The sequence below is a fragment of the Rhincodon typus genome, chromosome 13, assembly GCF_021869965.1.
Source record: "Rhincodon typus isolate 14 chromosome 13, sRhiTyp1.1, whole genome shotgun sequence".
NCBI classification, from domain to species: Eukaryota; Metazoa; Chordata; class Chondrichthyes; order Orectolobiformes; family Rhincodontidae; genus Rhincodon; species Rhincodon typus.
This window is the reverse complement of record NC_063344.1, coordinates 56549844-56577677: the sequence shown is the minus strand read 5'-3', so window position 1 is coordinate 56577677 and position 27834 is coordinate 56549844. Positions and strand designations below refer to the sequence as shown.

At 36.8% G+C, this 27834-nt stretch overlaps 1 protein-coding gene and 1 long non-coding RNA gene across 6 annotated transcripts in view; one reads left to right on the top strand and one right to left on the bottom strand.

Annotated features, from left to right (window-relative positions):
* Nucleotides 1–20776, bottom strand: part of LOC109934307 (cohesin subunit SA-1) — a 194876-nt gene extending 174100 nt beyond the window's left edge. For 2 of the 5 annotated variants that reach the window (XM_048604839.1, XM_048604843.1), the window contains exon 1: nucleotides 20630–20776. The gene's annotated coding sequence lies outside the window, so the exon portion shown is untranslated. Of the gene's footprint in view, nucleotides 1–9421; nucleotides 9441–19933; nucleotides 19995–20250; nucleotides 20271–20629 lie in introns of those variants that run through there. The other 3 variants (XM_048604842.1, XM_048604840.1, XM_048604841.1) reach the window with 3 other exon arrangements.
* A 258-nt stretch (nucleotides 20777–21034) lies between these two features.
* Nucleotides 21035–26723, top strand: LOC125484760. The gene is made up of 2 exons (XR_007263581.1): nucleotides 21035–21133; nucleotides 26280–26723. It is a non-coding gene; the product is annotated as an uncharacterized LOC125484760 (long non-coding RNA).
* The last annotated feature ends 1111 nt before the right edge of the window (nucleotides 26724–27834 follow it).

Sequence of the window (27834 nt, the reverse complement as noted above, 5' to 3'; positions counted from 1 at the left end):
TAAGGGGACCTATTCTCTTCCTAGCCACCCTCTTGCTCATAAAATAGCTATCAAACCTCTTGGGATTATCCTGAGCCTTGTCTGCCAGATCCGTCTTATACCCTCTCTTTGCTCTTCTCATTTCCATGTTAAGTGTGCTCCTACACTTTTTATTATCATCGAGGCATTCACTTGAGCCCAATTGCTTAAACCTAATGTATGCGTCCTTCTGTTTCCTGACCAAAGCCTCAATATCCCTTGTCAGCCAGGGATCCCTGAACCTGCCAGCTTTTCCCTTCACCCTAACAGGGACATACTGTCCCTGGACTCTTGGTATCACACTTTTAAAAGTCTCCTATTTGCCAGTCGTTCTTTTTCCTTAGAACAGACTCACCCAATGGACCTCTACTAAATCCTGCCTAATAGCCCTAAAATTTGTCCTGCTCCAGTTTAGCACCTTAACTTGTGGACCTGTCCTATCCTTTCCCATAACTATGTTAAAACTAAGAGAGTTACGGTCACTGGATCGAAAGAGCTCTCCAGCTGACATTTCAGTCACTTGCCCGACCTCGTTTCCTAAGAGGAGGTCCAGTACTGCATCTTCTCGAGTAGGGCCCTCTACATATTGATTTAGGAAACTTTCTTGGACACATTTGACAAATTCCACTCCGTCCGGGCCTTTTACACTCTGGGTGGCCCAGTCAATACAGGAGAAATTAAAATCTTCAACCAATATTACTCTATTTTTCCTACAGGTATCTGCAATCTCTCTACACATCTGTTCTTAACATCCCTTGTCAACCATTGCTTTCTGAACTCAAGACTGTCCCAAATACAGCAAAAACTTACTCCCTTCGCCAAAATCATGAAACATCATACTTCTGTGCATTGATAGCCTTAAAATTGGAAAAGATGATAAAATTAAATAGATAATTATAAACAAGTGAAATGAAGGCCACTGACAAAGTTCACAGAATAATGGACAGGCATGAAGTTCATTTTTAAGTACTGTTAAAGTCTTAGAACACCATTAATGGATTTTAACCTAATTAGAATAAATTAATGGCACTGATGTCATACTGCCTATAACTCAAACCCTCCAGTCTCGTCAACATTCTTATAAATCTTTTCTGAACCGTCTCCACTTTAATAATATCCTTCCTATAGCAGTACACAGTACTCCAAAAGTCCTGTACAACTGCAACATGATGTCCGAAATCGAACAAAATTTTCATTTCTTTTCTAGCATAACACTGTCTTGGCCAGCTATACATGCATTATTGGTGAACTTGAATGCAGTTTTCAACTTGCATTTGTGCATAATGAATTACTGTGACTTTTTAAGTGCTTGCCAGCTATTGTGCTGCAGTATTCAGAGTATCACTCCATTTCATCAATAAATTCACATCCTGCTCAGCTGGACCACACCAGTTACCCTACCATTTGCAGTTTATTCGCTGCTGGTTATAGCATTCCTTTAACATTTAAATGGGATTCCATCTGTCTGTGTAATTGAGTTTCCATTAGTTCTAAGCAATGTCTTAGTAATCACTGTTCCTTTTATGACAATACGGCTCAATTGAAATTAGGCATATATGTCCTTTGATATAGATTGCTTTCATCCAGAATGTATTGTTTGGGTCTTTGATCTCCACAAAGAAGTCATTCAGCTCGTCATCCATTGAAAATTCCCTCACTGTACAGACTTGTTTTTATAGACTACACCTTGAAGTTTTTTTAGGGGTTCATCTTTTACTGTGATGCACTTTCTGAAAGTGAGCAATTGCCTTGCACTGGAAGCATCCTACTTCATTTGCAGGACACTGACCTTGCCTGATGTGGTATTTTGGGACAACAGTTGTCTCACAATATGGCTGTAAAACAACTTTAATGGTCCGTTGCAGTCGTGTTTCGTTTTTCCAGTATCTTTCAGTCCTTTATGTTTTAGGAACTGCATTGTTGCTGGAGGTGATCTGTACCACAGTTTTTGTTCACAGCAAAGGATTGCTTAACTTTGCTTTCAAATCTCTAATTTTTCATTAGCTTTATTGAGTTTTTAGGATTGTCTTAGTAGCTTATTGATTTTTCCAGATCTTCTTTTGAATGTAATAAATCTGATAGAGATTCAGCGGCTATTCCAATAATGATATTTTCTCCAGCGTATTGTTTTCAAATATCCATTGCAACGTTCCTCAACTCAATTGCATAAATTAATAAATTCTTCCACTAAATGTATTAAACCTGGCCCTTTCCAAAATCTTATTTGTTCTGACATTGAAGTAATTACCAAAGGCTTTTAAATTTTCAAGTTTGTATAATTCTTTCTTAACGCCTTGCCTTGGAATCACATCATCTGATACATCTTCAATAGAATAAAATATGTTAATATTGTGGTGCTGCAGATTTGTTGTTTAATCTTGAAGCAATTCTATATCTTAAGAATCCCTTTCTCCATAATGCGCAATCTTGTTAAGTTTGGTCCATTGTTTTGTTTGAATCTTCCAGCAAAGGAACTAATTTTTTTCGGAAGTTACTGGGTTTATCTATTTATTTCTATAAATTACTTACTGAGCAATGGATTTGTTTTTGTTTCTGAATACAATTATCCTTGTTTTTTATTCAATATGTTTACAGTCAGATCTTTTTTATTCAAAATGCTGCAAACATTTTAAAACCTTTATTTAATTTCTGCAAGATCAATCATCCTTTTGACCATACTCTCAAAAGTGCCATTCTTATACCAACTGCCTTCTAAATGGTCATTCTTATGACTTGCTTCCCCCGCACTGCATCACAGCTCTACTAGGATTTAAATTTTTAAAGGGCAGCTATTCAGCCTGAGCATTTTGCACAATTTTGCAAATTCTATTTTTTAATATTTGAGTTTACTTACTCACCCTGACCTCTGGCTCATCAGCTCAAATCTGGAATTTGGACCTCTCAGTTAAGTAGAATCTTCACAGTTTCTGAGCTCCTCGGTTCAGGCATTGTTGTTAGTTGTTCATTTAAGTAGGTTTTGTATTTCATTTCCCCCAAGCTGGCTCCAGCATTGCTATCACATTATAAATGGCGCATACAAGGTTAAATCTTCAGATCCCACACTGCTCACTATGTTGTAAGGTTTGGGCCCAAAATTTGTCTCTTTAATAGTTAGTCTGATCTAATAAGTTTTCTGATTTTTAAAAAATCATTTAGTTATCTAACTTAACTATTTACACAAGGTACTTGAGACGTGTCTCCATAAAAATTCTTACCATGCAATCTCTTGACATCATCATACTGGGTGATGTCACTTGTGTTCTAACCTTTTCAAACTATTTCAAATTACAGCACATCCCTAATTAGCTTTGACAGGTCACTTTAGAGGGTTGTTAAGAACCACATTATTGAGAGTCCAGAGTCCAGAGTCCGACAGATTTCCTTCCCTGAATGGCATCAATTTACCAAATGACAATAGTTTTATGGTTACCTTACTAACATTAGCTTTAGATTATGTAATTATTATTTGAAGTTAAATTCCACCACCTGCCATGGTGAGATTTGAATCTATGTCTCCAGGACTATGTCTTTTGGAGTACTGCTGCACTGACACAACTGCAAGTCAAACATCTCCCCGAATGGTTCATCTAAAAGATGGATCCTTCAACAATGCATTGCCAACTGTCAACTTAGATTTTGGGGTCAGGTCTCTTAAGTAAGGATTGAACCCACAGGTCTGTGACACAGTAGTAACAATATTAAACAATTCAAGACTAAAAGTGGTATAACAGACTAACAGAGAATATGTATTAATGGATAACTTCTTGATATTATCAAAGTACATAGTATGTTCAGTTCCAGACAAAAAAAAGTGATGAGCAGCATCTGACAAATTTATACTTGAATTATACGCCAATGCAGTTATAAATTGTGTATATTATCCAGAACATAATTTACGAAAAAATTTATGTTTGTAATTGAAAACATATGATGTAATAGTACATGCTATCTGATAATACAAACTACGTTTTCTGGAAGTATTTAGAATATTTATTAATTTTGATCTGTTAAAAACACTTTTTGTTTTAAACTATTTGCAATATCTGAAAAAAAAGCACTTTATACAAAATTGAAATATGAAAAGAATAGACAAAAATTGAATATGTGCAGAAGACCCCAAGTACAATTCCATGGCCAATGATATTACTCTCAACTGTACTATCTACAACATTCTACAACAATTGGGAATCTGCAGTAGTAATTCAAAAAATATGATACATAATACTCCTTTATATCTGAACTACAACAACCTCATGTAGCCCCAGTTAACTCAATTCAACAGCCTTATGCATACTAAACCATTCCCACATTAATTCTTCTGCTTGGCAAATTAAACACACCACACATTGAAATGAAAATGTTCTCCGTGAAATGTGAAACATCTAAAGTCAAAATTTAATATTTTGACAATATAATCCAGCAGAAACACTAAAGAAGGTTTCAATGATAGGCCTGCCCCCAACTCCACACACTTTCTCTCTCTCCCGACCCCCTCCCCTCTCATTTTTCTTTCCAGAATATCATTTTCTACTGTCAGCCAATCAAATATGCCAAGCTGGCTATGACCTACCAGAGGGTTACCATGGTAACATCTGCCTTCTGGAATACATGTCATGCATGTTAAGTGCTTTCCGGACACACAAACAGTATATAAATCTGCACCAAAATAAGTCAATTAACTAATCAGAAACACGCCTATTAACAAAAAATACATAATTGGAAAATTATTTAAATGAATATTACACAACATTTAACATTATTAAACTGCTTTGCTCTTAGAATGGAAATTCTGCTCCCATTTCAAGTAACTGATCAAATGGTACAGTCTGGTATGCAGCCCAGAATTAAGCTCGATTGTCGATAAAAATAGCTCAAAGCAACGTCTAGAGAGTGTTACCTAAGAATGGAAGGTATTCTCGCTAAAAAAAATTCTCATTGCATTTACTTAAATGGTGCTGCCATTTATTTTGATAATAGGTGCATAAAACAATATCACCATTTTATCACATATTCAAACTTATCGATTACCACACTAATAGGACTCCACCACAACGCACTCCCTCCCCAACTCCCCAATAAAATGTAACATGAGCTTTAGACAAAGCACTAGCCTTCAGGCCATTTAACAGATTTTCTCTTAACAATGTGGCAGCTTATAGTCAACAGTATATTCACAGGTTAAAAAACAGGCAAGAAAGTCAAACCATTCCACTACCGCACCCCCTCCATTTAGTCGTTATAAAAATCAGCCAACTGAACACATCAGCAATTTCACATAAACTCAAACGAAGATGCTTTTTTTCCTGTGATAAAACAACAATTAGATAAAACAACAGCAACAATTTCTGTTTTTTGTGCATGTTAAGTATTAACAATGTTCAAGCCTTTTCCATGGTATAAAAAGCAGCTAAATGATATTATCCTAGAAGTAATAAGAGTTCTGGCAAGGTAGTTTACAGTTACTAGCGTAATGGTGGCCAGACAGCAAATGACACTTGAAACTAGAATTTGGAGTTAAGTGTTGCTTTGTCTATTCTTTGGTCACGGTGATGTTTTCAAATTTGGCAACTAATCCATTTCCAAAAATGTGACAACAAACGTTTGAAGCTCTGGAGTAAGTTATACAGCACCTTGACACTTAACCTTTGAATATGAACAAATTTGCAATCCAATGGTAATATTAACAGTTTGAAAGATATAAAAAAAAACTGATACTTTAATTTTAATTTAGCCGATGCGATTTAATAAACCTTTATTTAATGAATGGAATTGATTTACTTCCTTCATTTTTTATAAATCTAAAAAATAAATAAAGGAAAAATGCTACAAATGGTTGAAGCCAAAATTATGGACTCTCCAAGGAGATCTGCGAGGGTAATTTCTTTGTATATGCCAATATATTGTCTGTCCTTTTTGCATAAAGGCACACAGATTTATTTTGGTCTCATTCTTGGTTTTTCTTGTATTTTTTTATATTCCAATTTTATATTTTCTCGATCCTATTAGCACAAAGCATGAAAGATGTTCTGCCTTTTTAAAAACCATTTTAGTTTGTATTTATATTATTGTCAGGTGCTCCATCACAAATTCCGGAGCTTTGTCACCAATTCCAACCTCCCTCTGCCAGCCACTGTCTCTGGTTGAGCCAGACGCTTGCAATGTTCCCGTCATATTCCATTCTAAACAGTGAAGCTGACCCCACATCCTCTCCATTACAAGACCACCTACTTCCATCCTCACTGTATCACCTAATTTTGCTCCTAATATTGTCAAGCATCTTGGAATGCTTTGCTGCATTTAGACTCTATATAAATTTCTAATCAGTGCTCAACAAGAATGGCACCACAAAAAAAAATTAAGTCATTGGAGTCCTAGAAAAGACTATAATATCCATCCAACACTTATTGCTTTTAATTTAATGCGACTATAGTATATGCAGTTAGAAATTGAAATCAGGAAACAAATCTCTTACTCTACTTTGCTTCAGTTAATTCATGCCTGAACCATAACAACATTCTGCATTTGTGAAGATACTTTTTGCATCCCTAAATTTTCTAAAAGTGCATCAAAGCTAACTAATTACCATCTGAATTGCGGCACTGTTAAAATCAGCAGCCAAACTGAGTAAAACAAATTGTAATGAGCTAAGTGACCTTGTAACGTTTTGGTGATTTGCCCAAGGAATAAATGTTGACTAGGATACAACAATTGTGCATAATTGTGAAACAAAAGCAAAACCTGCAGAGAGAATATACCATGGGACAGATCCACTGCAGCTGGTATCACTTAATGAATAATTAAAGTTCATTTCCATGGATCTCAACAAACACATTTAAAGTATTTTTTGCAAATTAATCATTTTCCAATTTGACACATTTTATATGGAAGTAGATTATTCACTGCAAAGTAACTATGTCTCAACTGACATTCATACATGCATACATGACAACGTCAGTTCACAGTGATCAATACTGTGAGAATCCAGCTGGGATCAACTGCAATCGAGAACCGAACCTGGGATATTCCACCTTGGCAAAATTGTAACAGCAGGCAATGCTATTCAAGAAACTCTTAAGCAACCTTCTAAGACAATCTGAATTTTGACTATGTGTTGAGATCCTTGCAATTAAGGTGTTGAAATTAAAATTTTTGTCTGCAAAACAGCATTTTTTTTGGCCTTTGATGACATTATTTACAATTTTAACTGAAATTTAAACACGAATTAATTTTTTTTAGAAAGGTCTTCTAAACAATCTTATAAATTTAAGAATACAGAACTATCCAAATGGCACACTCACAAATATTTAGGACATTCACTCATCCACGAAAACTTCGGCACTTCAACTCTATTTGATACTATTTTCAAACTTCTCCAGTCAAAGAAGGTTGCTGCTTCCACTTTCTTCATACCTCATAAATATTGTTTAAAGATTCAATACCTTGGTTTTATATAAACCTGAAAGTTTAGAACAATACTTAGGTAATCACAGCTGTAAAAAAAATACAATATTCAAATTGGACTCCAGTCATACTATAATGAAGTCAGTTGCTAAGCCAACAGTACTTGAAGTACAGCAGACCATTGTTTTGAGAAGCTAATGCAAAAATAAGGCCATGATGAATCAACTGGATATAAGGGCAGAAAAAGAATTAGACTTCTGATCTTCTAAGGTGAGTGGCTGCATACTTTTCATCAGAACAAACCAACACTATTTTGGATCCAACATCTGCATTGATGAAAACAGAAATTACTAACTCTTTGATACATAACAATGTGGGCTGAAGAGTGATGGTAATAAGGATGCCAAATGTGGTGTCTGTGCATTTGCAGTTACTTATCTGAATTCTCAAGGTATGGAATGACATTACTGCATGGTTTTATCAGGCTTCCTCTGACTTGTATTTTACAGCTTTGGCGAGGTAGTTCCAGCTTTCTGTTGATTAGGAACACGGATTAGGAATGCTAGTTTATTCCCAATTCTATCCAGTCTCCTACTTCTTTATTCACTTTAATACATGTGTTTTAATTAATTTTTCATCTCATGTTCGGTACTGTGCACTTATGCATTCAATTTCATAAGCCATTGATCAGTCATAGAATATTCTGGCTAATTCATTACAGTCTGAGTTGTTTCTTCCAATTGCAGTGTTACTCACTGTTAGCAACAGATGTGACTATTTTACTGCCTCCTATGCAAATAACGAACTGTGGTGATGCCAAAACAATTGCTAGTTTCTTACCTATTCTCAGGACTTAAACTATAAAGCATTGAATTTGACTTATCTTTAACAGAGAACGTTTTTTTGGAACATCTAGATACAAAAGCAGAAAGGAAAAGGGACACACAATGTCTTTAAAATAATTGTTTACAGAACTTACAGAAGAGTCTACGTAGAACTACTTTCCATATTTTTATTTGTCTGCAAGTCTCAACCACTTCAAAAGTATTTGATTCTGCTACCTTAGATTTACATCTAATGCAACAAACTGAAAAGTAAAAACAACTTTTGCCTGTCTTGGGGCTCCTATTTCAAATTACAGTGGAATTGAGGAATAAATACTAAAGGTATACTAAATTCACAAAGTACACTCTCTGGAAAGATGTAATATATTTCAGATAATAAAGTGTCACTATTACATTAAAACACCCATTTTTAGAGATAACGTTGTGTAATGGGCAGAAGGATTTTAAAATTATAAACATTACATAATCATCTCTCACATGCTGCCAAATTAAACAACTATAGGGCATAAAATATGAATACAAAGGTTCTATGTTGTTTTATAGTACAGAGAGCTAATTATTAGCAAATAAGACTTATTTCTGGAGAGACTAAGTTTATGTCTGCTGGAATTTAAAAGACTAAGAGGGGATTTGATTGAAACATACAAGATTCTGAGGGGACTTAACAAGATGGGTGTGGAAAGGCCATTCCCCATGGAAGAATCTAGAACTACAGGTCACTGTTTGAAAATAAAGTGTTAACCATTTTAGGACAAAGATGTTAATTGTGAAGGCTCAACATCTTTAAAATTCTCTTGCTCAAAATGCGATGTAAGCAGAGTCTTTGAATATTTTTAAGGCAGAGGTATATAGATGGGGTGAAAGGTATTGGGGTAGGCAATACTTGGATAGTTGAAATTACAATCAGATTAGCCATGATCTTAATAAGAGGCAAAGCACATTTAAAGTGCTAATTAGCCTATACCTGCTCTAACTCATTAAATTGGATGTAGGTTAGTGTCTTAATTAACACATGATCTTTTATATTTTATCCAAGTGTGTTTTTGGATACGTAACAAAATTAGAGCTCTGCAAGATTTTGGGGAATAATTAGCTGTTGAACAAAGCTCCTCAGTCTCATCCACTCCTTCTAGGGCAAAACCCATTACCCACTGGACCTTTTTTCTGATAGTTTCAGAAAAGCTGCGCCCTAGTCTCCACCATTTGGTGTATTCTTCTCCATGTTGTAGATCTTCTCCTTCCTTGCAGGTATGGAAGGAAACGATTTGCACAGTGGGTCAGATTGTGCCCTCACAATTTATTAAAACTGAAAACAAAGATAAAAGTTCATTAGATCCTGATCAGGGAACTCCTTTACTTTGAAAATGTTACGATAGTCACCCACATGAAAACTCAAATACAAGGAAATCAGGGACTGTGTCCCCTATGTCTGTAATTTGTTCTTCCTAACTAGAAGAATTGAGAAAATGGTGGTCATGGGACACTACAAAGCATATTCATCCCTGATTGTACAAAATAACTCCCCTGCTGGAAAATGTTAGCAAATTCTAACTCACATCCATAGTAAGAGATAAACCTCTCAATGCAAAATTCTATATACACAAAAAGCAATGACTATCTTAACCTACTTGCAAAAAACACACAATCAGGACCAATGATGACCGTAAATGACAGTGCATAAGGTCGGTGTCCTCAGCATTTAGCTATATGCATGTGAAACAGGGTAACTTATAGAATCAATAGTAGTTCAATAATTCCCACCTTCATCATCTGTTACTCATTAGCCATATATCTAGCAGAACAAAATCACAAATGTCCTCTCAAAAGCAGAAGATACGTTGCCACTAATCAAACAGAGGTGGCTTCAATGGATCAAGCACATCCACAGGATAGAATATCCAAGGATCTTCTGGATGGTGAGGTAAGCAATGGAAGATTCAAAGCTCTTGTTCAAGGATGCTTGTAAACAAGACATGAAGACCCTAAACAATTAGACCTCGGAGTCACTCACCGGCAAAAGAGGAAAATGGTGATGCCTGTGGGCTGGCATGCACAACCACAGTAACTAGTGCTATACTAGCTTGCCACAGCCACCAATGCCAAAACAACAACTTGTAACGTCACTTGGTTGCTTCAAGTGCAGCATTTACGGCTAAACCTGCTTCTCAAGATTGACCTTCACAACTGTAAGCAAAAATGCACCAAAGGACAACACATAAATGGATGGTTTGCTTCACTGCCATCATATCTTGTAGATGGAAAATTGCTGAAAACTGATTTACATTCAAGTAGCTTTGTATCTTGAACTTACTTTCAAACAATTAATAGATCACAGAAATCAGGTGACCATCTTCAGTCAGGTTTTAAATCACCTATATATTCATTATACACCTACAGGCATATAGCATAAACTGGGCAAGGAACTCCCAAAGGACACAACTTGTACTATGTACATCCACTTATACAACACAAATTATATTTTTTGAAGATATGTAGGATTTTCTAATTTGCTAATGAAAACAACAAGATTTTTAAAACATTCAAAATGTAGTTGAGTTAAATATACTACATAGGTAGCAAATATGTTGGAAATTATTCATAAATACTCCTGGGAACAACATATAGCTCCCTGAACGCTATACAGCATCCAATACTTTGAGAAGCATCCTATATTTGAAGCTTGTGATTTGAAAATATTCACCACAATCTCTTCTCAGTGATAACTTGTGATGGCATGAGATTGTAAACGTGCCAATAGCACTTTAGTATCTCACTCAAATGCACAGTTCTAACATGAGCAAATTTATTTAATCATGAAAGCCATTGACCTGGCTCTCGCAACATTGATAAAAGTACAACTTTCAGCATTTGCTATCATTACTCCTTTGAAAATCATTGCAACTTTGGGAGTCTGCCCATGCACAGAGTGAGGCACACGTTCAGAAATAACTGTCAGACAGTTCATGCTCCTTCTCGGATGTACTGTTCAAGTCCTCCAATTTGAAATCTATTGGAAATCATTAAACTGGTGAGAACTTCTACTATTACATTCATGGTAAAGACCCTTGAAGAGGTGACACCTTGCTGAACTAAGTGTAATTTGACTTTTAGTTGTGTTTACACAGTGTTAAGTACTCTCATTAGCACTGAAAATCTATTTCCATATTTGTGGAATGTCAAATTTCTCAATAACAAATATTTCAAAACTGTTTACTTTTTAATCAATATTTATGGTATGCCATGTTCCATCTAAAACCAGTCAATCATTTACTTCACTAAACAAAGTATTCTTGGTTTCCTCACAGTGATAATACTTCAGTGTGACTGACTGATTATCCTGCTTGCTGACACCTGCAGAACCTCTTGATTTGATGCCAGATTTAAACTGCTGTCGACAAAGAAAAAAAGCATGCCAAGGGGACCATTAGATCTTTCCTCGAGATCAATGGCAAGCGATGTTGCTTCGCAACCAGCCTGTCTCCACTGGTGAAAGAATGGAGAACCAATGGCACAGATTTATGACCAGTGGCAAAACTAACGGTGACAAATGGGAAAACCTCCTTCATTCGGAGAGTGTTTTGGATTTGGATGCACTGCCTGAGCATGTGGGAGGTTGGTCCAATTGGAGCATTCAACAGGGAAGTGAATGATCCAGAAAGGAGGAACACATATTGATATGGGAAGCAAATCGGGTAACGACACCAGATGAATTGATCCTTCAGAAAATTAGTACAAATGATGGGCAAATAGTCTGTGTTACTACTATGTGATTCTGCAATCTTAAAATCCAGTCTAAAGCAGAAATGCAGGTTACTTGCATAAAAATATTCATGCACTCATTTTCAGGTAAGGCCATTGCACAGTTATCTGGATTAGAACCTCTGGCTGTTTTTCACTTCCATGCCAGCTGATTATAGTAGTCCTAATTGCTATCCCAGACAACACTTATCTGAAACCAGATCAGGACTCAAACCTGCCACTCTTGCTCTGTACAACTCGAAACTACACTAATTATTCTTTTGATCCTTTAGGCCACCGAGGAGTGATTAAAATAATTTTTAACAGCCCATGATCACCAATGAGAGACAATAAATAGCACCCACCATTTAGATGATTCCAAAGTGTTTCTGGAGACTTTTTACAGCACAGTGATGTATAATATCTATTCCATTCAAATGTTCCTTCAGGCTCTTGCCATCCAAGTTTACCCACTGCAAACCAACTTCTAATTCTTAAATTAATAGCACTGGCCAGGCTGTTCTGTAAAGCCTCTGAAAACAAACAGGGCAATAACTCAAGGCAGGAGTGGCCAGCGGTTTTGGATGGAAGTAGTGTGCACATCCAACTTTTTCCTCCTTTATATGGGGGCAGGGCTGATTTTAAAAAGATTAAGGCTGCCACAAAGGTACACATGAATTTAATCCACAAAAGAATACAAAAACAAAATGATTTAAGTGAGTAATTAATAGAAATTACCAATAAAAGGTATTGAATGATTTCTGCCTTTGTGTTAAGGAGCAAGACTACACAGAGAAAAAGAATCAGCCCAAATGATCAAGGGAGTGACTACTGCGGCCAAGCTTAGGAGTTAGGATTAAATGACTTTGATCTTGGATCACCTCTGGTGGCATACACTCCAAACTGGCTTTGGCAGAATTTACACTGAAGCAGGGGTCAGCTGTGAGTTGTCTTTCAGACTGGGGTTTTCTTCTCTCACAGCCTGCTTTCCTTCTCACTCACATTTACCATTTCTCCTCTTTCTCTCAGTCCTTTCCCCTTTTCTATAACCGATCCAACTCCATCTTACTCTGTCCCCTTTAACTTCAAGAAAATAATCCACGGGCTCCAAAAATTTCCACCAGCATTATTGCTCCTGCAATAAACATTTTACATTGAACTGAAAGTGGACAATTTATTTTTCCCCAGCAAGACTTAAATTCATTTTGGTAGAAAGCAATTTCTTTTTAAGAAATGAAATGGAAGAAAAATTAGGAGACCTTATTGACCTATGATGCCCTCCCCACCCTAATAGTCCAATTTGCAGTCCCCACTCCACTATCCAACTCTTTGTGGTCTGACTCTCAGCTTCTTCCCCAAGCTAGAATCTACCAGAAAGCCTTCTTTTCCCAGACCCAGTCCCTAGACACTCTGTCAGGGCTCGAGGTCTCTGGATGCTCTCAGCCCTTCAATCACAGACTGGCTCTCTCCCATATTTGCTACTGATGGGCTCCCCAGTAAGTATGCAGTAGTATACACAGAACAGAAAGTGTTTCTGATTGGAGCAGCAGCTCATTGAAAAATCTTCCTTTTATACTTGCCTGGATTTGAAACCCTGACTTCAAATAAAATATAAATAAAACAAGAAAAAAATTCAAAAGAAAGAAACTTCCACTTCACATTTTTTCCTGGTCTATGATCCCTCTTTTATAAGGATATGTAATTATTAATATGGGAATCCAAGCTGTAAGTTCATCTACCAGTAAAGCAGATGTAGGGCCGTATGAAATACTCTGGTTGACACGTGCAACCTGTGGGCCACAGGTTGGCCACCTTTACCTGAAGAAATTTGACACTCAGTCCAAAAGGTCACAAAGTCTTGGTCAGCACCCGAAAGTTACTAGGAGACTGAATAGTATATATTCAGGTATAAATTTAAAGTGTAGTGAACTGAATTCAATACAGTAGCAACCTGATTACATTTCGTCATAGGCCACTGCAGCATTAAGACATCAATACAGAAATAAGGATTTAAAATGTGAGATAAAGACACCAATGTAACATTGTCAGAATACCTGATTAATGGAACCACAAACGTTTTTAATTACAATTCTCATTTAGATAGGAAGACTATTTTACAGGCTGCAATTTATTCTATTTTTAACAATTCAGTCTTTTGAATTAAAGCGCTAAATAAATATTTAGGATGTAAAACAATTAAATGGCCCAAATAATGCAAAAGAAATAGCTAAATGAGCAGCAAACTGTGTAAGTTTCTTCAGAAAACTCTCGCACAATAACATCAGCTTGTTAAAAAAATTAGTTGGATAACAATTTTCTTTCACATTCAGCAGTTCATTTTTTCTCTTTGAACAGTTTATTACTATTTGATGATATGTTGTAATTATGTAAAATCTTAGACCCCTTAATAGATGATGAATAAATGCAGAATTTTTGCAGAAAACAATCACATCAGAAATAATTTACAAAACACTTACACTTCACATATTAGATCAAATATTTGAAATTTTCCCTCCCTCTACCTAACTTTCAAGGCATTTGTCATCTTAGGGAAATCCATCAATTCCTCATGCATCACTCTCATAATTTTCACAATCCAATCACTGACAGCTGATCTTTAATACTAAAAGCACATTAAGATTAAGCTTTATACAAATCCAAAATCCATGCAATACAGATGACTGATTTACAAAATGCTCCTCTTTAGTGTGCGATATTTAAAAATGAGTTAAAACACACTCATCTATTTTGTGTCTTTCTTTCAAACAGCAGGATACGCAAATTTCAGGTTTTTTTTTTAGATATTTTTAATAATAGATGTTTTCTCATGTACTCTTTGCTTGCATTTAATGTTACATGAATCCTGAATTTCTTAACTGTTGAGGATTAGTTTGGAAATTCTCCTACATTGTTTATAGTATAGTTGCATACTGCTAATACTGAGCCTGTTAAACATACTCATTTGAATGCTTTCAGAGTGGGGGAAGGGAAGAACATGACCTGGAATTTTCCAGAGCATGGATTTACTTAAACAAGGAACCAGACAGTTCTGAGAACATATCCAAATTCCTGAGAATGTTTAAATCTGTAAACAGCTTCATATTAATAGCCAAACAGTACTTGTTTCAGGATTCAACAGTAGCACCAAAATATTCCGCTTTAACATGCAAGTAGAACAAGTGTGTCTCACAAACGGTCAGGAATGGTTTGATTTTGTTAAATAACCAACTTACTACATTGTATAAACCTACTATGATGGTAAAATGCTGAACAAAATCACAGTGCAAATATTTTGAAACAGCTTGGACTGATGCCCAAAAATAATGAGGCCTATTTGCTACTGTCCAAGAGAAGCTTAAGTATGCTGAGACAGTGAATACATTGTCTACTTTCATAGCCAGTTTAGATCTGCAACATTACAGTGATTAGTATTTTTTAAACATATATATGCAGTATAGGAAATATTTGGCAAATTTTATCCAGATAAATTAGGAACTATCACTTAATTTTACAGGCTAAGATATGGGGAAAAGGGTGTGGAGATGCCCGAAGTTAAAGACTACTCTACATATTAACATTTGATACAACGCAAAATCTTTGCAACCAAATTACAATAAGCACCCAGTTAACTGACATCAAATTTGCAAATAAAAGCCCTGGATTAAATACAGAAAAATAGAAGAGCTGAGCTGTGCCATTTAATTTTCAATTGCAGCGCTCAACAACTTTTGTTAAGCTAGCATCTTTAATATAATAAAATATCCCAAAGGTGTTTTTACCGGAGCATTACAAAATATGAAAAACTGCATAAGGAAACATGAAAGATAACAAGGTGTAGAGCTGGATGAACACAGCAGGCCAAGCAGCATCATAGGAGCAGGAAGGCTGACGTTTCGGGCTCTACGCCTTGTTATCTCAGATTTTCCAGCATCTGCAGTTCCTACTATCTCTAAGGAAGTATTAAGTCAGGTGAACAGAAGATTACTCAAAGAGGTAGATTTTAAGGACCATATTAAAGGAGTAAAGTGAAGTAGAGAGGTTGATAATAGTATAGAACTTATTCCAGAGTTTAAGCATTACAGAATCGAAGACGTGACCTCCAATAACAGAGTGATTAAAATGAGAAATAGCAAAGCGACCAGAATTACAGAACAGCAAATATCTAAATTTCTTTGGAGGTATTTATTCTTGGATATCAAGACAAGCTATTGGGTGTTCACTAACTGTAAAAACCATGAGTCGGCCAAGCATAAAACAAAACATACCTTCCGTACTTTATTTGCTGTAAATGTTTATTGAAGACCAATAGTTTATTTACAAACTACTACAATTTATCTGATTTTTGGGTGCAATGGTGTGTCATTTACTTCTTGTGTATGATCATTCCTAACACAGCTAAATTTACGAGGCAACTCCTGTATAATACAGTCTGTTCTCTGGTTAAGCTAGCCATGATTTAAATTATTTGAATATGTATTTTATAGACAACATTAACAGTGTCCCATCGTGTGCTGATATCCGTAATGTAGAATTTGCAGTGAGAAAAAAAAAACTTTTTTGATCTTGAAAATACAGATTTACTGTCAAGCTAAACACTTAAACACTTACAGTATACCCTAAAAAAAAAATCAGCATAGAACATTTCAGTCTGATTTGAGGAACCATCCAGATAACCATGATTATTGTATAAAACCATTTACATTCCCATCACCGATTTCTACAATGAATATAACTTTCATTCTCAAAAGCAAGGTACTGCAATTGCTTAAAATCTATAGAAAACCAAAAAAAAGCCGTAAAAATTCTGCAAGTCTGAGAACTGTTCTAATGAAAGGTTATTGATTTGAAATATTAACTCTATTTCTCATCACAAATGTGCCCAACCTAATGAATTTTCCCAGCATTTATTCTTACTGCAATTCTTTAACATTCAACTTTCCCTAAAGGGCCCTAACTGTTCAGAGATAGGGCAAAAAAAAACCATCAGAGCAGCCTACAGCATTTGCTCTCCAGAGATGCTGACTGACTTGCTGAGTATTTCTGCATTTTCAGTTTCAGGAGGTATAATTGTGACATGAGACCTGAAAATAGCAACTGTAATACATTTAAAGATGAGGTACAAACATGCATGTCAATTAAAAGATTATGTTTCTATTTATACATCTGTTATGAATATAAGAAAATATTCTGGATTGCCTTTGAGTCCTACAACCTCAAATATCTGCACTCATCTAATTCTGGCCACTTGAACATCCCCAATTTTAACTGCTTAACCATGAGTGGCTGTGTTTTCAATTGCATAGATGCAAGCTCTGGCACTCCTGTCCCACACCTCTCCACCTTTCCTCCTCTAAGAGGCTTCTTGAAACTTCTAGGACCGTCTAGGATCGAAACGTCAGCCTTCCTGCTCCTAGGCCTGCTGTGTTCATCCAGCTCTACACCTTGTTAACTCAGATTTTCCAGCATTTGCAGTTCCTACTATCTCTGATACAATTATGCAGTGTCATGTTTTGTTTCATAACACTCCTGTGAACCACTTGGAGCATCTTTAATCTCACTAAAAGGCACTGCACAAATATAAGTTGCTTTTGTACATCACAGAAATAGATGACAATGACATGCACGAATTAATTTTTTTCACAAGACTCTTACTCAAGTTTTGAACTGGTTGCAAGTGAAACATGTGTATTTGTAACGTGCTTTAAAAAAGAAGTCCTTGCCTTTTCAAAAATACTAAGCTTAAGCAGATTAAAGTTGCAGAAAATTTAAATAAACTAAAAACATTTTGTTTCTGAAGTTACAATAATGCAGATCTTTACTTTACATAATTCAAGGCAAAACCCACGCATATAGTATTTCTGAAGAAGGGTCTAGGCCCAAAACATCAGCCTTCCTGCTCCTCTGATGCTGCTTGGCCTGCTGTGTTCATTCAGCTCTACACCTTGTTATCCCTGCATATAGTAACTTGGTCTGAAGTAACATGTCTGGATTCTCTACTGGCCATTCTCCCTTGTTCTTAGAAATCAATGAGACATAGTACTATGTAATGTGATAACCAAGTCCAAACTGCAGCCCTATTGCTGCCTCTATTAACGCAATAAAGGAAAAAACAAATTCAAATAATTACTTAAAAGTAAAGATATTTGACTGTGATCAAAGAAGTCATCTAGTTCATCTTACAACTAAAGTTGGTATAATATTTCTTGAGCAAAATTATACTTTCCATTGGTCCAGTCTGGATACTCACCAACATTTCCTTCCTTGGAAGTCTATGCCCAAAAGTCCTAATGACTAAACTGGGTTCTGATTATATAAAATTCTACAACATACAAGAAGAGAACACACATGTAGAAAATCTATTCTGCGATTCCAGGATAAAAGCTAAGGCTTTACTACGACAGGGTTAGAAGCAGTATTCTTTGACTGAAGTATCACAGTCTATTTTATGTGGCATCGTCACAAACGTTAATTTTGTTTGGCAGAGTTAAACTTCATCTACAGTTAAGAATTTGCCATCTGTGAGTAGTCTGTTTGAAGTTTTTAAATTAAGAAAAAAATCAATTATCAATACAGTTACAGCATTTTCAAAGAATCAACATCCTAACAATAATTCACTCCAAAAATGAAATAAAATGGTTAACTCCACAGTATTTCAGAAAACAGTCACTGTCTCCTACTGCATAATATAGACTGAATTGTAACTCAAACAACTCCACTTAAGTTTGTTCATCTCAATTCATGAATCAGCTTGAGTGCTATTCCAACAATTCCTGAGGCAACCAACCTTCTTTTCACACTTAAATCTACATTTAACGTACTAAACTTACAGAGTATGATTATACAACATGTTATCAACAAGTTGGCACTGGAGTCCTCATTAAAATCTATTGGTAGCAATTGTTCAACTATTGGGGATTTCTTCAGGAATGAAAGGAAGACTTCTGCCAACTTTTGATAAATTCTACAGTAACATTTTACATGGGGCATATATCCAGAATCAGTAATTACTTATTTTGTCTTCAAAGCCCAATTACAGTGAATGAATTTTTTTCACATAAATTATGAATGCACTGTGAAAGGGCTATATTGAGAATTCTGATCTCAGTTCTGTAGGTCCAAATATGTCTGGACTGTATTTCACCCAACAGGACACCTAGGAACCATTTAAGGCCATTACATACTAATCAAATAAACCGTATCAGGTGGATAAACATTATTCAAAATCAAAATCAAGTTCAAACATAGACTTATTCCCAGTAGCCATTGTTCCCCCTACTACTTTTGGGCAAAGAAAGCAGGTGCGCTAATAAGCTCAGATTTCCAAATACATTCTAAAGGAAATCAACATCCCACAACAGATTTACTTTGGACTATTTCTTTCTACTTTTTTTTGAGAAGCATTAACATACAAATCTCTTAATATCCTCAAATGAATCCATACATTCAAATATTTTATCATTCTTACCAACTAAAGATAAAATACTCAACCTCATTCATAAACAAATGATTAACCAGGTTAGAAACCAATATAAACCATTCCCACTTTTCAAAAAAAATCTGATATTTCCAAACTCTAAGCACATTTTGAATTGCTTTAAATATAGACCTTCCGTTTATCTTATTAATCCACTATTTACATTTCATGCCCAATAACTGTTTACATATTTATCTTTGTATAGATACATATACACAAATATCGTGTCTTAATTAAAGTTGCTGTACTTTGCCCTGAAATTTCAAGTAACCTAGACCTCCATTTAATACCATTGAGCCAGCGCCTTTTGTAAACAAATCTCATTTCTATATGCTTTTACAACAGAAAATTGAACTGCTGCTTTTAATAAGATTGATCTGTACTACCGATTTAACATTTGTCAAACAAACAGACGATGGTTTGGTGAAAACAACAGGAAATTTCACCCTTCCCCCACCTGAAAAAATATAAATTCGATAAGAATATTTTTCTCTCTCCCCTTGTACTTGTAAAACTGGCTGCTGGGCGGATGGATTGCGTGAGAAAAACCAAGGACAGTCATCAGCATGTCGTCACCTGACTCCACACAGAATAGTGTAATAACAAAAAACCCGTGAGATCAGATACTGAAGAAGGCTACAAAGCGCTTTTCCCGTTTACCAAATTAACTTTGCTTTCCGATATATCAAAATCCAACAAGTATCAGTCTTTTATTTACAAACATTCGCCCTATCATCAAACAAAAATAGAGAAAGTGAGAGTAAAAGCACACACTCCAGCTTCCTACTCGGGCTTGTCTTTGTATCCTTGCACGTCCTTCGTCTGCTTGGCAATTAAACAACATTTGTATTTTAACCTCTTTTTAAATATTTACGTGCAATGAAGTGACGCGCAAACGTTCAAAACACACATTCCACCAAAAATGAAACTTTAAAATTAATTTCACCACTTAAAGGCAGAGATCGGTCAAACAAAACACAAAATAAACAAGGGAAAGAAAGTATTTTTAAAAGATGTGAACTCGAACTGAAACCACATTTCCCGCTCCCCTCCCCCAAACACACACGATCCGACTCCCGTCCTCCATCTTAGATCCGCACTTCGGTCGCCTTTTTTCTCTTAAAAAATAGAACAAAAGTTCAAAAATACTAACCGTTCCTGCCCATTTTGGAACCGATTTTCACTTTCCGTTCGACTGCGTAAGGAAATATCGAGTTTTAAATTTGATTAAATTAGAAATGGGAATAGTTAACACCGCTTCTTCACAGGACGAACAATCCTAAGCCGCCATCTGGTGGCATTTTCCACAATCGAATGGCGCAATGCAAATCCAGACAAAGATTGCCCTCTGGCGGCCACCATCCGCTGCCTGGTTCGTGCCCGCGCGCGAGCGAGCGAGCGGGCGACCGTTGCAAGAATATCGCGGTCGCGCGCCCAGGAGGTTTGAGGGTGTGGTGGGTCACGGGCGATGGGACGGAGCGGGGTTGGGTCGGCGCGAGCGCGCACTCTCCCACGCGCGCACGCTGCGCAATCACGAGGACGTGCGTCATTACGTCCAGCTTGCGGTCCGTGTATAAAAGGCGAGGATTCGCGGTCTCGCTCTTGAATGCCGTTGGTTTGGCTTTTTCGGTTATGCATGTGTGGTTAGTAATGTTAGGTGGGTGCTGTAGGTGTAATGGCTGAGGGATACTTGCATTTGATAATGCCAGTGTATTTTTCTTTGAACTTGTTGCTGTGGACTACGCTGTTTACATAGTGTTAGTGAGTTGTTGTGATCTTGTTCCTGACGCCGCTGTTCGACAAGAACAAGGAGGGGTGTGTAATGGCGGCTGCACAGAAGGAGACATGTTGTTTACTGAAAACTGTGAACACAACGTCTTCGCACCGCATGAAACTAACCCACGTTAGGAATTTCTTATTTCAAAGGAGCACTTATGTTTGCTCTCTCTCTCTCGAGAAGTGAGGGGAAAACGTATGGCGTGCAGGCTAATGACCAGTGTAAATTCACAAGACGTTTTTTCAGTGCTGACCCACCCCTGGCATGGAGGGGGCACCATTGTTTCCGAGTCATTCCGTGCATGCCGTCGCCCCACTGACATGGGACTCCAGCGGACCCTGTTTCCCTGGGATGTTATCAGGAAGTGGAGTAATGCTTGCCCCGACTGATGAGGAAGCGCTTATTCGTGGCGGGCGAATAACGTTATGCGCCGAATATTTTTGAATTCTTGAAATTTTTGAGCCAAGTTATTTTTTATTTTCATGTACTTGAAACGCTGATATACAGGAGCCAGGCCATCTGTCCAGTGTCTCCTTCATCCAGGAGTCAAATATTGTCCATGTCTTGACATAAACTGGGAAAACAATGTGTTGTACTGTTTATATTGATCAACTTGGATGGATGCTGTGTTTGTGCGAAAGCACCAAGTTCTGTGACAAGTACTGTGTAATTTTCCTGCAATCTTGGTGCTTGCTTTCTTGTAGGGAGCAAGCAACTGAATTGCCATCAGTTTTTTGAGTAGAAACCTCAAGTGTCAGTAAGCCTGTAATTTTAAGCTAAGGGTTCTTTCAAGCCCTCAATGTAGAATTCATAAACATGTAACTGTGACCCAAGTCATAAAACTCAGGTAATTTTTTTCATCCTCCCATCAATGAAAAATGAGACATGCAGCAAGCAAGTCAGTTTCAAATGTGTTGCCATATTGCATCTTTTCCTAATGGCTGAATTGGCCAGTGTTTGAGGCAGGTACTTCCTCAAATGGTGCACATAGCTACCAACTTTTGTGGCAGTTTGCTGTTGGTGTCTGCTGCTAAACTGTTGTAGCAATTGGTCATTGTTGTGGTGCACAGCAGCCCAAGTAGATTTCAGTACTTTTCCTCAGCCTTTTAGTAACCACCAAATGTGGTGACCAACATCTAGGGCCTTCATTTTAGTTTCAGGCATCCTTGCTGCAGAACTTTGGATGTCCTTCCTGTTATTTGGCTTCAGCTACCTTGCTGTGCAAAACATCCTGTTGTATACAGTCATCTGTTACAATGACTTGCCTGAGCCAATGAAGGTTCCTCTGTTTGAATGCTAACAAAGTGGGATTATTTATGACTGTCCTGTCAGGCTGCACCCATTATGTATTGCAGACAGTGAAACTGGAAATTGTTGAGCTGCTTTTCTTGACAGCTGTATAATATGCACAAATGCTAGAGGAGAAGAACAGCTCTTGGTACATGTAGGTGTTGCCATTGAAAGATGACATCTACCTGTTCGTACTTCCCAAGTCACTTTTTTCACTCATCTATTTGATTGATAGCATTGCAAGTTTTTAATCCCCACATTGTGGATGTGACCAGAGCAGGTATCTCTACCAAGGAGAAGGAACAACTTGGGTTAACTTGCAAGATCATTTAATGAGGCCATATAACTTGTAATTAAGTTTGGAAAGATCTTAGTCCATTCTTTCAGCATCTATCCTTAGTTTCTTGGGTTCTACTTCCACTGTGCTGCCTGTGGCATGAGACATTAAGTACTATTTGATACATATTAAATGGAAATTTTGTAAATGTCAGTGTATATGTACACACAACACTTTCTCATACATTATTTTGTTTAATTTGGGGTATTTCCAAGTATTGATTGCAAGTGTTAGATTACAAAGAACACAACACAATGCAGTGTGCATCCTTGTGGGGGTGGGAGAAAACATTACTTATCTGTTTATTTGCACTGATGCTTAGCAAATGATAACTTGTGGTTTTGTATCTTTACACCTCTGTACAAACAATACTGTTTCTCATTGTTGGACACCTGGCAACTTTTTTTGTCAGCCACTAGATGGACCAGTCTACTATCATTTCACCTCTGAAATAGTGAAAGTATCCTCCCCCTAACAGTTATTTGGATTTTATCTGGATAGTTTTGTTTCATTTCAATTCCCACTGGAAGCTATTCCTGGACATTGAAAATATTTTCCACTTACGTTTTTAACTTTGCTCAGGTCAATATAAATACTTTTTTGGAAAATGAAATGTTCACTTCCTTAAGTAACATATAAATCATTGCCCAATGTGAAACTGAACGACACTGTCCAGGGGGAAAACAGATTCAATTTTGGATGTGCACTGTGTATGCTAGCCTGAATGGAGGTCAAAGCAGAGATGTCTGGATGTGGGAAACAATGTTAAACCAAGCTTTCCGTTCCCAGTGGGTCTTGCTAGGAAGTAATTAAATCGATCAAAAATGCCCCATCCATCTGATTATCCCTTACACCAGCAAGGATCTACCTGGTATTTGCTTAGTACTGAAGTGAATATCAGTCTTGATAATGTATTTTAAGTTTAAGCCTGAATCTTGATCCCACAAATGTTGCTCTAGAATGTTGTCATCTAGACACTAGCATCCTAAAAGTGAGTAAAGTAGCTTTTCAGGAAGAATTTATAAAGTGTCACATATTTGAATGATGAGGAATGGTGGAAGCATTGACTCAATTGGATAAATCGTCAAAAACAGCCATTTACAACACCATTTTCAACTGGAGGGGGCAAAATAGTGGTGGTGTCTTATACACCAAGCGGTTAATAAAGCATCTGAAGAAGTTACGTGAACCAGCTGGAGTGTACCAATTCAGAGCATCATATTTCAGAAAGAACACAAAGGCTTTGGGGAGGGCACAAAGGAGTATAGAAAGAGGAACTTTCCATCGGTGTCAACAGTCACTGATGAGTGGAAAGCATTTGGAATGCATAGTTTCAGAACGTGGTGGATGGACGTGTATTCAGAGAGAAAAAAAATGCAGGCATGAGGGAGTGGGGCAAACTGAATTGTTTAAAATAACAACAAGAAGTGTATATTTTTCATATTTACAGATTTCATAGTACAGCCTAGGCACTACAACAGAATGTGTGAATATATCCTTACAAATCTCCAATTCTAACTGGGATGTCTGAAGGAATTAAGGAGTGGGGTAGACGACTTGTGGTGACAAGTACTCTCTTTTAAAATGAGATGGATAATGGACCTATTACAGATTTAAATTATAAAAACACATCTGTGCCAAGTTTGTTTTTTGAAAGAGTTCTCCACATACGCCCATTCTTCCTGCCCTTGTCCCATTACACATTTGGGTTTCCCTTCAAGTGTTTACCTAGCTACCTTTTGAAAGTTACAATAAAACTACTTCCACCATTTTTCAGTCAGTGCATTCCAGATCATAACACACTGGGTGAAAAAGGTCTCATCCTGTCTCATTTTACCAATTATCTTACCTTGAACAGATAGGGAATGAGCAATTCATAAGTGCTAATCAGCAGCCAAAGTGGAAACGTTCAATAAAAATAATAATATACAAAAATTAACTGACAAGTCAATCAGTTGCCCTTTGAATTCTCAATAAAATGAAAACTTGAGTACTTCTAATGTAACCTTTTAACATAGCACTTGTAAGAAAATTATTAGATGTAACCAAAATGTCATTTTCTATCTGTTTCCACTAAGATTTGCAGTCAGAATTTTGAGGATTAATTTATTAGCGTTTCCAGTTATTACTGTCAGCTGAAGAGAATAATTTTGATATCCAGCTAACTTCCATCTACATTGCTACCTGTAACTCCTATTCTATTTTAATATTATTGACAGCAAGATAGTTATTTACAGTACATGTCAAGATTCTATGACTTGATGATCCCAAAATTAAATATGGTGAGTTGCATAAGATTTGTCTCAATATTCCAAAGAGCTGAACCCATCAGAATGTGATTAGAATTTCCTTTGCATGTTCATTGAGAACTTTTAGCATGAGTACCATGTATAATTGAACTAATGCACTGAGATGTTTGAAAATTACTCCTCAAAAAAAAGTACTAGCTGAAGGTGGCAGCATCAGACTAGAAGGAAAATGTTTGGGTCACTTGTGTTTACTGTCAAGGCAGCTGCAAGAGGTAACTTGTGTTGGAAATTGGGATCTCCTTTAAACCTGAGTTCACTCTATTCCAAATTCAGTATTCCTTGTGTGGCATGAAATCGTATTTAACTGTGTTGCAACAGAAACTAATTTTCTTCAAATTTAAACGATTTATTATGAGTACAAGAGATAGTAGGAACTGCAGATGCTGGAAAATCTGAGATAACAAGGTCAGAAATTTCTGATTAAGGGTCTAGGCCTGAAACGTCAGCCTTCCTGCTCCTATGATGCTGCTTGGCCTGCTGTGTTCATCCAGCTCTACACCTTGTTATCTCTATTATGAGTACAGCGTTGTCGGAAATAAGGTTTTGTTCTTGGAAGGAAAGAAACTAACTTTCATAATCTATTTTGAAAACCTGTCAAGGATGCACTCACAATCACCATTGCTTATTTCTACAATTTCCAAATTAGCTCGTGTTACCGATTGTCTAACTTTTCCATTGAACTATCTACCAGTGGCATTTTAAAATACAGCGAACTTCGTTTTAATTGGCACGTTATCAACCGGTACTCTTGATAAACCGGCAAAATGATATACATCAAATACTGCGATGTTCGAGTATTTATGTTGTCAATAAAATACAACAGTGGTATGTATACCATCGGCCTGACGTTTCCATTACTTAAGTTTTTTTTAAAAATTGATTTCATTAGGTGTGGTGATGTTTTTAACATCGATTTTTTTGGGGAATGTTGATGTCCCTAACCTTTGCTTGGTCAGGGTTTACGGCGGTTACGCGCACCTGTATTATCAGTGATATTGATCAACCGGCACATTTCGGTCACAATGCCTGTTAAAAAAAAGTTCTAAGGTCAACGGACCCGAAACGTTAACTCTGTTTTTTTCCTTCACAGATGCTGCCAGACCTGCTGAGCTTTTCCAGCAACTTTGTTTTTGTTCCTGATTTACAGCATCCGCAATTCTTTCAGTTTTTAAAAAATAAAAAGGCAGACCACGTCGACTGCAGTCCTTATTGGGGAATTTTGATCAGGTGACCATCATCAGGCAAACCTTGTAGGCAGCAGTCCTTATTAGGCGGTCCTTAGAAAGCTGTCTTCTCCGGACGGAAGATGGACCAGAAGAAGACCCAGAAGGGAGATCCTTGCCACATTGGCTCGACGGAAGGGTGTTGCCTTCGCGCCTCCAGTGAGATCTACACATTCCAATCCTAGTTTGTCCACTGGTATCCTGAACGACCTCCAATTATCATAGGTGTATACATTTTTAAAAATCTACTTAATAAGTATATCTCTAGACTGCTGCTTCTAAACAAACACAATAAACTATCTGAAAATTGCTACAATTTGTTAACTGCCTGTATTAGATTGTCAGGAGTGGGATATCGCAGGAGTCGAGGCTTAATTGACTGTAAATTCGAGAAATTGGGAAACAGCAGTCTTAGATTGTAGTTAAACAATTTTTTGAGTAATTCCTAAGTAAATTAGGAAGTTATAATGGAGTACTTTAAATGCAATTGATAGATAGTTTAATAGAAACTTTAAACAACCGGTAGAGAGAGCTGTATTGAAAATTGTAGAAATATGCGAGTGATTACGAGTGCGTCCTTGACAGGCTTTCAAAAGCGGTTATGAAAGGAACTGAGTTAGAAATAAATTAGCCGACACTGCTCATTTGTGCTTTGCAGTTAGGTAAAAATGAAAAGCTGTAGGATTCGTTAACAGTTGCCAACAGGAATTAATTAAAGACTTAAAGGACTGAGATAGGATTCATATTTCTCTAGAATTAAGTCTCTGTTATGAATGATATTGGGAAACAGGTTGAAACTTTGTTTCGATGTTTTGTCAAGATCTTTCTAACTTTTATATACTTTTGTCTATTTATTTCTTTTCCATAATATACATATGCCTTGTTAAAGAACGTCTGCAACTTCCTGTGAATATAGTTTAGAGACTAACTATCATATTAACCAACCGCAAAAATTAAATATATATGTCAAACTCGCTTCTTATTTAAGGATTGATGTAAATACATTGGAGGCAGTTGAAATTAGTGGATTGTCTTATGAGGATAGATTGGACAGGCAGGGCTGTCTGCCCTGAGATTAGAAGAGTGAGGACTTGGTTAAAATTAATAAGACCTTGAATATTCTTGACAAGGTGGTCTTGGAAAGGTTGTTTCCTCTTGTGGGTCAGTCCAGAAGGAGGGGACACTTTAAAAATTAGGGGTCACTCTTTAAGAACAGAGAAGTTTTCTCACTGATGGTTGTGTGACTGAAATTCTCAGAAGATCGTGGCAGGTGGGTCATTGCTTATTTTTAAGACAGACGCGGATAGATTCTTGTAAAGAGGAGGAATCCAGGGCTGTTAGGGGTAGATGGGAATGCAGAATTCAAAACACAAACAGATTGGCCATGATCTTATTGGATGACAGAGCAAGGTCATAGACCAA